This window comes from Lathyrus oleraceus, chromosome 1 (genome assembly GCF_024323335.1).
Source record: "Lathyrus oleraceus cultivar Zhongwan6 chromosome 1, CAAS_Psat_ZW6_1.0, whole genome shotgun sequence".
Lineage (NCBI taxonomy): Eukaryota > Viridiplantae > Streptophyta > Magnoliopsida > Fabales > Fabaceae > Lathyrus > Lathyrus oleraceus.
In genome coordinates, this window is record NC_066579.1 from 132,336,746 (window position 1) to 132,349,830 (window position 13,085).

Consider the following 13,085-nt stretch of genomic DNA (forward strand, 5'->3'; position numbering starts at 1 on the left):
CATCAAACCAATTTCTTAAATACTTTGAATGAAAAAAGGACAATTAAAGTCTAGCATTCTGATGGAACCCTAAGCAATCGGTCCTGAGGCTTATGTCTCATTCTCATCGAGCGTTTGCCATTCACTTATAAAACCTCGAACAAATCAAACTCTTATAAACGAAAGATATTTCATCTTGAGACGATGCAAAATAATGCTTCATCCGCAATCATGTGATTAGAGATAAGTGACGTTTTCCCGTGAATGTTTATATGTACAAATACATTAAATGTGATGCAAATGCCCACTCCTCACCTGTTTTGGGTAGAGAGCAATGTTTTTCCATTGATTGAGGCAAACTAGCTTTTGCTAAAATTGACCAATAAATAAACATTTTCTACCCATAACTATGTAGCATTGAGTTCCCCAATGGAAATTTGAGATACGTATGAGCGAGACCCGCAATCTTGTCAGACACATTAATAAAAAAACTCTTTGCGACTCCTTTCTTTTTCTCTTTACGCTTTTTATCACTCAAAGAAAAAAATTGATGTAAGCTAACATTATAAATTGCAAATTTAACTAAAAGGTTCCCGTTGAGTACAACAGACGTGAGTTGAGTACAACGGGCGTGAGGGGTGCTAATACCTCCCCCTTGTGTAATCGAATCCTGAACCTGAATTTGATTGCGACGACCATGTTCTTTTCAAAGGTTTAATTGATATATTCCTTTTCCTTCATTGGATTAAATAAAGTTCGCTGGTGAATCTGTCCGAACATATTTTTCGTGAGCGTGTGATACGCTTCGAGAAGGATAGTATTTTTCAAGGTATGACAGATGGCGACTTTTATGGGGATATGAATGCTTCAAGCAAAAGAGAGTCAAGCGTAATTTAGTTAACTTTGCGATAAATGTTAGATTTACTTATTTGTTTTCTTTGTGCTTATCTGCTCATTTGTTTTCTCTGTGCTTATCTGCTTATTTTGTTTTCTTTTATGCTTTCTCGTTTTCATTATATATGTTCATCATCTTGCTTATCTGTGGGATCTTAGAATTATATCATGAGTAAATATCTACACCCAAGCTTTAAAAAAATAAGAGAGAACACATAGTTTAGAATTGGAAGTTGTGTAGTGTTAGTTTCCAAAGACCACTCCTTGTGTGCCTAGCATGAAAGCTTCCCCTAGAGTAAACCTTTTAGTAGACCTCGTTATAAGACAACTAGCCTGTCGCATGAAGTTTATTCATGAAGGGTCCATGACTCCAGAACCCCTCTTAGAATCATTTTCTACTTTGGTTGTTGCGTAGTGTTAGTCTCCAAGGGTTACTCCTTGTGTGTCTAACATGAAATCCCCGTTTAGAATAGACCTTTTCGTCACTCTTGTCATAAATCGGCTAGCCTGTTGCATGACGTTGATACGATTAAGGTTCGTGACCCTGGGAACCTTATCCATCAACAGAGAAACTTTCATGTGAGTCAGTTTATGGGTAGATAACCTAGAATTATCTATTACAAAGCCTAGCAAGTAGGGAGTTCTGAGTTACTTGTGATATCCCAGACCCAAATACCATGCATTCATGATCATTTGCATAAACATCATGGCACTCATGCAAATTTTGTTTTCAAGGAATCTTTGTATGCACAATTTTTAGCATTTAAAAGCTTGTAATGGGTTCAGGTAGAAGGAAAGTGTTGCAACTTAAGGCTAAGATGCCAGACACCATCAATGTATTAAGGATCCTAAGTGAGCTCCCTCCATGATTCAGGGTAACTCTAGAAGGGAAATTTGGTAAGATTTTGGGTCTCCTCTCAGTTATGGTTCATATACCAACTATCACCACCTTAGCCCAATTTTATGATCCTCCACTTTGAAGTTTCATATTCCAATTTCAATTAACTCCGACCTTGGAGGAATTTGAAGGGCTCTGATCGGTCACCATTTACACTCAGTTTTCATCATCTATCCAGCATGGAATCTTCATGAATCGGTAACTTTTTGCTTTTTATTTGAGTGATTTCTTTAGTTTATTACATTTTATGATTTTCCATTTGTTTTATGTTGCATTAGTAGTTTTTCACCTTTTGTCGCATTTTATGCGTTTCTGTGTAGACTGTTTGGTTTCCAGGTTAGATAACAAGTCCGAAAGTTGCATACCGGAAGAATGGAGGTCAGAGACTTAATGAAAAGCGAAAAATAGCCAAAATAGGGGGCTGACACGGGTGCCCGTGTCAGCTGACACGGCCCGTGTCAGCAATTGTAAGCCAGCCATCCAAAACCCAGTAAAACAGTGGGCTGACACGGGTGCCCGTGTCACCTGACACGACCTGTGTCAGCATGGAGTGCATTATTGGACTTACAGAGGAGCCAACACGGGCAGCAGTGTCACCTGACACGGCCCGTGTTGGCCATTTCGCCCCGATTGCTGATTTTTCTTATTTTAACTCCTTAAGACGTCTAGAGGGCATTTTGGGCATTTCACAATGTTTTTAGTTGTTTGGAAGCTATTTAATTTGAATTTGGGCACTGAGAGAAGGAACTTTTGATCGTGAAAAGAAAAGAAACAGAAAGAGGAAGCGACCTTGTAAAGTGTTCAGAGGAGGAGAGATCTTCAAGATCGGAAGAAATTGAAGATCAACCTTTATCACCAACAACTTGTAATGTCTTTAATTTGTAATCTTCTGTCTTTGAATATTATGAGAGGCTAAACCCCCCAATGCCAGGGGGTGTCCCTGAATTGCTACTGTATGAATATTTTATCCATGTTCTTATAATCGTTGATGTTTTCGTAATTCAAATTATTATACAACGTGCTTAATGCTTAATTTTATCGGACAAATGAAATTATGATCTCTGGTTAAGGTTTAGGTTGGACAAACCGCCTTATCACTTATTGTATAATAAAACCCGCGTTTAATCACTTAGGAATGAGGATCAAACTGTGGTTACTGTAAATTCTTGATAAACTAAGTATTTCATAACAGCAATTTGAATGACTAAGGAATTAGGGTTGAAATTTCCTGTTAAATGGTTTTGGCTAATAAATTAGAGAAAACTACTCTGGAGAAATTGTTTTGAATTATAATAACATAGATGTTTTATGATATGGAAAAAGTGGAATACAAAGCAATTCATACACTTGGCCCTAACATTATTTCTCATATCGGTTAAACTGTTTTTATACGCTTTATATTTTTATTTCTTATCATTTATGAAAACAATCATCAAACCCCATATGAACTTTTGTTCAATTGAATTATTCTAAAAATTGATACTTGCTACGCAGTCCTCGAGATCGATACTCGGGATAACCCCCTTTTTATTACTACATTGGTGCAAATAGTACACTTGCTATTTTACCGATCAGGCTCTTGGGATTCTCTATGAAGGGAAGGGCATCATACACTAAAATTTTCCAAATACCTAAAGTAAAAGAACCAGCTCTTTCACTCCAAATTTCTATCTCTGGTGGAATGGCTAATTGGAAGAAAAGGGAGGGTTTCTCTGGTTTTTGGAAGGCTTACCTAGAAAGAGAAGCTGAAAAGTTATTTGTGGCACGACATTGGGACGCTTTAGCGAATGTAATAGCTCTCCTCGTATATAGACTAGTGTTGTTCCCCAATTTTGAAGGCTTTATAAATTCAGCTACCATCAGCATCTTTTCAGCCGTTTGGAAAGAGAAAGAAAGTCCAGTCCATTCGCTTTTAATAGATACTTTTAGAAATTTTCATGCTCGCCACGAGAAGAAGAGTGGCACGTTGATGTGTTGTCTCCCATTACTCTATAGTTGGTTTATCTTGCACATGTTCAAACCTAATTCTCTTATCAATGAGATGACCAATGAGGATTGGGCCAAAACTTTGGTGTCTTTATCTAGCAAGCGTATCACTTGGTACCGCAACAAAATGAGTGTTTAAGAAATCATCGCCAGTTGTGGTAGCTTCCTAAAAGTTCCTCTAATAGGATCCAAAGGTTGTATGAGTTACAACCCTATGTTGGCTCTACAAAAGTTTGGATACCCTACGCTTGGGAAACCTGATGATAGGGAATTGGAGGAGATGATTTTGAATGATATGGGAACTAATGATCCAACCCTACTCCATAATATCATATGATCTTGGGAGAAAGTTCACACCAAGGGGACATAATTAAGGAAAAGGGATGATGTGTCTAGGGGACCTTACCAGCTGTGGGATCTGGAGAGAGTCAAAATTGTAAATCTCCCTTTCTCCATAGATGTTCCTCCGAGGCCTGCTTACCCAGAACCAATCCTCGTCTCTTTTGAATAAGTGGAAGATCTTAGAGCCATAGTGGCTAGGCTTGAAAAAAAAGGAATAACTACAATTAAACCTCAACAAGACAACTAGGGAAAAATGGTTCTCAAGAGGAAAGATAACCAAAGGAAGGAAATGATGGCTGAAAGCAGGAAAAAGAACAAGGTTGGGCATGATCTTAAAGAAAGAGTCCAAGAATGCCCAGAGCAAGTCGATAGTGGATTAAGATCACTCCATGATCAATTAGATAAACCTAAGAGATACAGGCAAGACTGGAAGCATTGGTGGAATCTTGCAACCAAGCAGAAGAAGGAGGTAAGGGAGAGACTTGAGGCTCAAATCCGAAATGTAGAAGAACTTCTCCAAAACTCCAAAGCAGAAGTGGAATGTGAATGTCACCTCAAGGGACAAGCATATAGAGCCTCTCAAGTCAGTCCTAGGGCCTAGAAAGATAAGTGTGACGAATTGGAAACTAACAAGGAGCTAGCACGTCTTTGGAACACATAATATGAGCCTTTGAAGATCCAAAGCATGGGTTAGCTAAATGAGAGAAAGAACTTGAATGGGATAAAACACATATGAACATAATATCAACCTTCTACAGCCAGCTGTTGCTATATATCGTGCAAAGTTTGCTAGCCTCATATAAATCTGTAACAATTTAGCCAGAGATCTACCATGGAGAATGTATAACGCTTTAGAGGACATGGATGAGAACAATACTCATCCATAAGTGCGTCACCTTTTCCTACTTTGCGAGAGAATGATGCGGATATTCAAAGACGAGCTGAAAGACCTCAAAGAGTGAGTAGCTAAGAAGATCATTTGATTGTTGCTTTGTACTTTTCTTGCGCTAATTCAGATTACTGTATTTGACTCAATCTATTGTACCCACTTGACTATTGTACTCAGTACTTTTGCTTCATTTGAAGGAATGAGTGTTGGCTCTTTTGCATCAACTTTTGAATTTGTCTTATGTTATGTTCATATTACTTTCAAAATGCGTGCTAACAATTATGAGTTCCTAAGAATCACAGAAAGTAAAACAAAACAAACATAAAAAAGTTCATAAAAAATTCATCCATTCACATACCATTGCATTTGCATTCATCAGCATGCATTGCATATCATTCAAAAAAAAGAAAAAACTCATCCATTCTTTGTCCATAACTAGAAAGGTGATTCCCGACACATATTTAGCATAAAGAATCGTGTCTCAGGAGGCCATGGTTGACCTAATGATAGGTCAAGAAACATTTAAAGAGGAGATCGATATTTTAAAGATCCAAATGTGATGGGTCTTGGAAACCCTGCAAGCTTTGTTGAGAAAAGAGGGTCACCCCGTACCCATTGTTGTAGTATAGGGGGCTACTATTCCACATCCATCCAGTGTTACCCCAAGTCAAGGGTAATTCCATGTGGAAACTCCTCATTTGACGGCATATGGCCCTCCCTTAGGATGTCATCTTCACCCTTTGACTTCCAAATCGACATATCAACATCCTTTGTCTGTTCCTCCCCAAAATCACAAGAGTCAAGATCAGAGCCATAATCAAAATTAGAATAGGAGTAACAAGGCTCAGTTTGACCTAATTCATGTACCTCATAGTAAGCTCTACCCGCAACTGATTCAAAATTTATTGGTAATTCCTCGGTCTATCGGGCCTATGTCAACACCCTACCCACCATGGTATAAAATGAATGCAACATGCGAGTATCATGCAAGGGCAGTGGGACATGACTTGGATACTTGCATGGTGCTAAAATCTAAAGTTAGACAATTGATCAACAATAAGAGCTTAGTCTACAAAAAAGACCACCCGAAGGTCGAGTGCGAATACCATACTGGAACAATGGGGCACTCTATCAAGAATGTAAGATTTTTAAGCTCTAGTTGAAAAATTTGATAGACATGAAATCACCAGCACTAAAGGAATAATGCTCAGGTGTAGATATCTTGATTTTCTGAGCCAAATAATGAGAAAGGCAAGGAACATGTGAAACCCCTTAAGGTCTTCTACCACAAGGAAAATGTCAAGTATATGGCTAACGGGGTATTGTTGTTTTCTTGTGAGAGCATCGAGATACCGCATTGGAATTCTAATATCACAACCCACCACAGCAGAAGAAAATCAGAGGTGGGAGATAGATCAGAAAAGGCTGCATCCAATGATGGTGATAAAGGAAATGGGGTTTTACAAAGATTTTAAAAAAGAGGTTTTACAAAGATTTAATTTTTTTTTGTATTACATAAGTCTTCTAAATTTTGAATTGTGACCTTTACATAATCCCTAAAATCAAACCTAAAAATCTAAAGACTTTTCACTAAGTCTTTAAGCATTCCATTTTTATTCAGCGTATTCAAGCCAAGCCATCTTCAAGTCCTACTTTGATCTATCACCATGAAAATAGGACCAAAAGAGAACAACCATGTCAATTAGAAATCCAAACTAAAACCTTCACAACTTGTAAGTTTTCAAATAAGAAAATACACAACACTTATGTACCAAGTAAACAAGACATGAAGGTTTAATGCAGTAAAAAAGAAACACAATCAAAATCCATTTTTGTTATTGCTTTAAAAAGAAAAACAAATCACACATTCAAAATAAAAAAAAGCAATGAGAGAGTAGATAAATTTTATAGCAGAGCAAAACTACTGCAACAAAGATTACACAATTTCTGAAAAAAGACACACATAATAATACAGACAAATTTTGCAATTTACTGCACAATACCATAACCAACTCTCCTCCACTCTCAATCCGTTATGCTTCACTCATAATTCCATCAATATACAGCTCATCACTCAGTACTCGTCTCTCTTGATCTTATCCAAAAAAACCTTCTTACAATCCCTACTATAAAAAAATTGTTCATAATAAAATTTAAACTCTGAGCTCAAACTAATCCTAACCTAGCCACAAACAACATACCACATACAAAGATTATTGAAACAACATTCAAGACGTTTCAGGGGAGAGTATGAAACGACAAAGACACATACTTGAACTACATTTTTCATGAGTTTCTGTTGGTTAGAATTTCTTTTACTTGGTATTGATAGCTTGCCTGTTTTCTTTTCTTTTATTTCCTTCATGTTTGTACCCAAATAACACAGAAAAATAATAAAGACACATGGGTATTGGGTTATTGAGGCATGAGGTTTTATTATGTGTTTCAAATGATTGTTCATTTTACTCTGTTTGATTGTTTTGATGCTTGTTTGATTTGATATTGGTTCATCTTTGTGTGTCCAAAACAAAAACCCTTTTGATATGAATTTATTTTAGACTATGTGTGGATTTGTGTAAAGAGTAGAGAGGTTTGTTTTATTGATAACATTTTGAATAATTTGTTTCAAATCTGATAAGAAAGATGGGTTATACGGTGTTTGGTTTCGCTGGTTGGTTGTTTAGCTTCCATTTTCATGGGGATGTTAGCCATGCCTTCCAGAATTATTTCAGTAGGTAGATAAGCGAGTGAAGGTAAGAATAGAAGAAGAAGAATGAACCAACTGAGAGGGAAAAAGGGATTAGGGTTCGTCGCTTGAACCCATTTTCTTGTTTTATGTTAGGCTGGATCAGGTAAGTCCAGGATGGTCCAATTCTCTATGACCCGCGCCCAACACCGACCTGGGATGGTCTGCTATAGGGCTTCCACGCCCTAGAAGTTCTTTTACACCCCCTGACCTATTCTTTTTTTTCTTCTGTTATTTGATTAATATAAAAAGAAACAAACATATAAAAAGATTTTATTTATTTTTTCATAAATGTTTTATTGAGTTTTTTTTATTAAAATAGTTATATATAATGTTTGTATTTGTATTGTTTTCTCAATCTATTTTTCTTTACTAAAAAACCAATAAAATGAGATTTTAATTTTAGATGCATGAATTAAGGTTTCTATCATCTTTTTTTTAAATGAGTCTAATGAATATGTGTTAGGGTTTTCAAATTAATCTTGACCCATATTAATTTGAAAACTGTATGTATACAATCATAAGGAGGACCCAAGTCCCATGATCTCTACATGATCCTTAAATTTTATTGGTGGCATGCCCTTAGTCAAAGGATCAACGATCATTAAACCAGTACTAATGTGATTAATAACTACAATTTTATCTTTAACTCTTTCTCTAATGGCTAAATAATTTATGTCGATGTGCTTGCTTCGACTTCCACTTTTATTGTTCTTAGCCATAAAGACAGCTGCTGAATTATCGCAAAAAATCTTCAAAGGTTTAGAAACAGAATCCATGATTCTAAGCCCAAAAATAAAACTCTTAAGCCATACACCATGAGAAGTAGCCTCAAAACAGGAGACAAACTCAACTTCCATAGTAGAAGTAGCAACCAAGGTTTGCTTAGTACTTCTCCATGAAATAGCTCCATCAACCATCATAAAAATATATCCTGATGTTGATTTGCGAGAATCAACACAACCAACAAAGTCAGAGTCTGAATAGCCGATCACATCAAGATTGTCCGTCTGCCTATACATTAGCCTGTAATATTTTGTTCCTTTAAGATATCTCAACACCTTCTTTGCAGCTTTCTAGTGATCCATACCTGGATTACTCTGATATCTTCCTAAGATTCCAACAGCAAATGCAATGTCGGGCCTTGTGCATACTTGAGCATACATAAGACTTCCAACAACAGAAGCATATGGAATGTTCTTCACTTGTTCCCGCTCAAAATCATTCTTAGGGCATTGATTCAAATTAAATATATCGCCCTTGACAATGGGTGCAACACTTGGTGAACAATCTTTCATTTTAAATCTCCTAAAACTTTATTGATGTAGGTTTCTTGTGATAGACCCAAAATTCCTCGAAGTCTATCTCTGTGGATCTTAATGCCAATGACATAAGATGCCTCACTCATATCCTTCATATCAAAGTTTTTAGAGAGGAATTGTTTCACCTCATGTAGAAAACCTTTATCATTGGTTGCAAGTAGTATGTCATCCACATACAAAATGAGAAAAAATTTTTTACTCCCACTGACCTTCTGGTATATACATTGATCCATGGGGTTTTTAATAAACCCAAATGAAGATATCGTTTCATGGAATTTAAGATACCATTGACGAGAGGCTTGTTTTAAACCATATATGGATCTCTTAAGCTTGCAAACCAAATGTTCACCACTATTAGAAGAGAAACCTTCAGGTTGTTTCATATAAACCTCCTCCTCTAAATCACCATTAAGAAAGGCTATTTTCACATCCATTTGATGCAACTCAAGGTCAAAATGTGCAACTAATGCCAAGATGACACAAAGAGAATCTTTCTTAGATACAGGAGAAAAAGTATTAGTGTAATCGATTCCTTCGTTTTGAGTAAATCCCTTAGCAACGAGTCTGGCCTTGTATCTCTCAATGTTACCTAATGAATCTTTCTTAGTTTTAAAGACCCATTTACAACCAATGGCCTTTGCCCCATTAGGTAACTCTACAAGATCCCATAGGTCGTTGTTTTTCATGGAATTCATTTCATCATTCATGGCATCATACCACAAATTTGACTCTTTGCAACTCATGGCTTGTCTAAAGCTCTCAGGATCATTCTCAGCTCCAACATTATAGTCAGATTCTTGTAGATACACAATGTAATCATTAGGAATAGCTGATTTTCTTGTCCTAGTAGATCTTCTTAATGTTTGATCAACATTTTCTTGTGGATCTTGTTGTTCAACTAATTGTTCATCATCTTGATGACCAACTTGATTTACTGGATCATCAGTAGCTTATGGAGTCTCGATGATTGGTTGATCAACATCCATTTGAACTTGAGGGATGTTGTAAATAGTAACCAATCTATTACTTGAAGTGGAAGGTTCATACTCTATATGATCATGCACAGAAATTGAATATTTGATTTGATCGCTCCCACTAGTCAAATGATTTTCAAGAAACTTTGCATTTCTTGACTCCACAATCCTAGTTGTATGAGATGGACAGTAAAATCTATAACCCTTAGACCTTTCGGCATATCCAATGAAATACTCACTAATGGTCCTCAGATCTAGTTTCTTTTCTTGTGGGTTATAAATCCTCACCTCAGACGGACATCCCAAACGCGCATATGTCGTAAACTCGGCTTCCATCCTTTAAATAACTCAAATGGTGTCTTTGGGACAGCCTTGGATGGAACCCAGTTTAGAATATACACAACCGTCTTTAGTGCTTCATTCCACAATGATTTAGGAAGATTAGAGTTGCTAAGCATACTCCGCACCATGTTCAATAATGTTCGGTTTCTTCTTTCTACAACACCATTTTGGTTCGGAGAACCGGGCATGGTGTATTGGGAAACAATCCCATGTTCTTGAAGAAACTTAGCAAATGGACTAGGTGCTTGTCCACTCTCAGTGTATCTACCGTAGTATTCACCACCCCGATCTGATCTCACTATCTTTATTTGTTTTCCACACTGGTTCTCAACTTCAGCCTTAAAGACTTTGAAGGCATCCAATGCTTCATATTTATTGTTAAGCAAATAAATATTCATATATCGTGAGTAATCATCTATGAAAGTGATGAAATATTTCTGACCATGTGCATCCATATCAGGACAACATATGTCTGTATGAATTATTTCTAATATACTTGAACTTCTATTGGCACCTTTCTTAGACATGTTGGTCTGCTTTCCCTTAATGCAGTCAACACAAGTTTCAAAGTCAGCAAAATCTATAGTATTAAGTACCCCATCTTTTACTAACATTTTAATTCTCTCTATGGAGATATGTCATAATCTTCGATGCCATAACATAGAAGAATTCTCATTAATATTACACCGCTTAGTGCCAGTTTGAACATGCATTGAACTATAAATGGATTCGATTTGTAAATTAATACGATAAAGACCATCAGACAATATACCATTCCCAACACATTCCGAATTATAAAATAATTCAAACAAGGTGTCTTTAAGATTAAAGGAATATCCAAAAGGTACAAGTCTAGAAACTGAAATCAAGTTTCGTGAGAAACTTGGTACATAAAAGGTCCTTTCTAATTTTAAAACAAAACCATTATTCAAAATTAAATTGCAAGTTCCAATAGCTTCCACATGTGAGCCATCCTGCTTCCTGATAGGACAATCTGCTCACTTCCCACTGGCTTCCTTAGGTTTTACATACCCTGTAAGGAATTTGTTATATGGATTATTGATCCAGAATCAATCCACCAGGTGTTAATATTAACATCAGTCATATTAGATTCATAACAAACAAATGAGAATAAATTACCTTTCTTCTCAAGCCATTCTTTGAATCCAGGACATTCCTTCTTCATGTGTCCTCCCTTTTTACAAAAGTAACACTTTGCTTCATTCTTGATATCATCTTGCGGTGGTATTTTGAATTTTCCTTTCTGATTGGCTTGTGACTTGTCAGTTTTGAAAGCTTTGTTCTTCCTGCGAGTGCTTGTCAGCAATGCACTCTCACTCTGTTTCATTACAAGCCTTTCTTCTTCCTGAACACACATGGTCATTAATTCATTGATTGACCATTTGTCTTTATGTGTATTGTAGGAGATCTTGAAAGGCCCATACTTAGACGGAAGAGAGTTCAGAATATAGTGCACCAGGATGGAGTCGGACATATCAACCTCAAGTTTCTTAAGTTGAGCTGAAATGTCACGCATTTTCATTATGTGCTCACGCACACCTTTCACACTGGTGAGTCGGTAGGAGGAAAATTTCATAATTAATGTGCTTGCCAAAGCCTTTTCAGAAGTGACGAACTGATCGTCAATGGCTTTCAGCAAGGAAAATTTCATAATTAATGTGCTTGCCAAAGCCTTTTCAGAAGTGACGAACTGATCGTCAATGGCTTTCAGCAAATCACATACATTCTCATGCTGATCGACAGAACCACGTATTCTACATGTGACCTTAGTCTTAATGAACATCACACTGAGCCGGTTGGATCTCTTCCACCGCTCATATAGTGCGATTGCAGCTGGAGTACTTTCATCTGTAATGGCAGGTGGTTCGTCTTTCCTAATAGCATAATCTATGTCCATCCATCCTAGATGGAGGGGAATTCTTTCCTTCCACACCTTATAGTTATCTCCTCTGAGCTCGGGAATATCACATCGAATATCAGAAAAATTAGCAGGTTGAGAAGCTAAAAAGATAAACAAAATTGATGTCAAAATTTGAGGCATAAATATTATTCAAATTGTATGTATTATCAATATAAACATACCATAAAATAAATCTTGCAACATAAAAATTACCTGTGGGCTAAATTTTAATGTAATAAGATTTAAAAAAAAATTGCGATAGATTTTTCAAACCTCACTTTAAGTGCATGTTATAATTTTGTGTTTCTATCCAAAATTAATACTTTATGATAAAACTATCAAATTATGTACCAATTCATAATTTCGGTGGGCAAGTTATGAAAATATTTTGACATTTTATCCTAATTAATCATACAAATATAATAAAAATTCCTGTAGGATAAAATTCATTATACCACGTATAATTAATTGCAATTTTATGTCTAATAATTTATGTGAAAGGAAAACCATATAGGTATCCTCATAGTCAAAAAGAGCAGATTGAAAAGATGGTACAAGAGATGTTGAGTCAAGGTATAATTAAACCAAGTAATAGTCGTTTTTCCTCACCTATTATCTTGGTCAAAAAGAAAGATGGCAGCGGGAGATTTTGTAGCGTTCAATGTCGTTATGGTGAAAGACAAGTTCCCTATGCCGACCGTTGATGAACTACTCAATCAATTATTTGGGGCCAAGTATTTTTCAAAGCTCGATCTAAGGTCAGGCTATCATCAGATTTTAATACAACCCGGG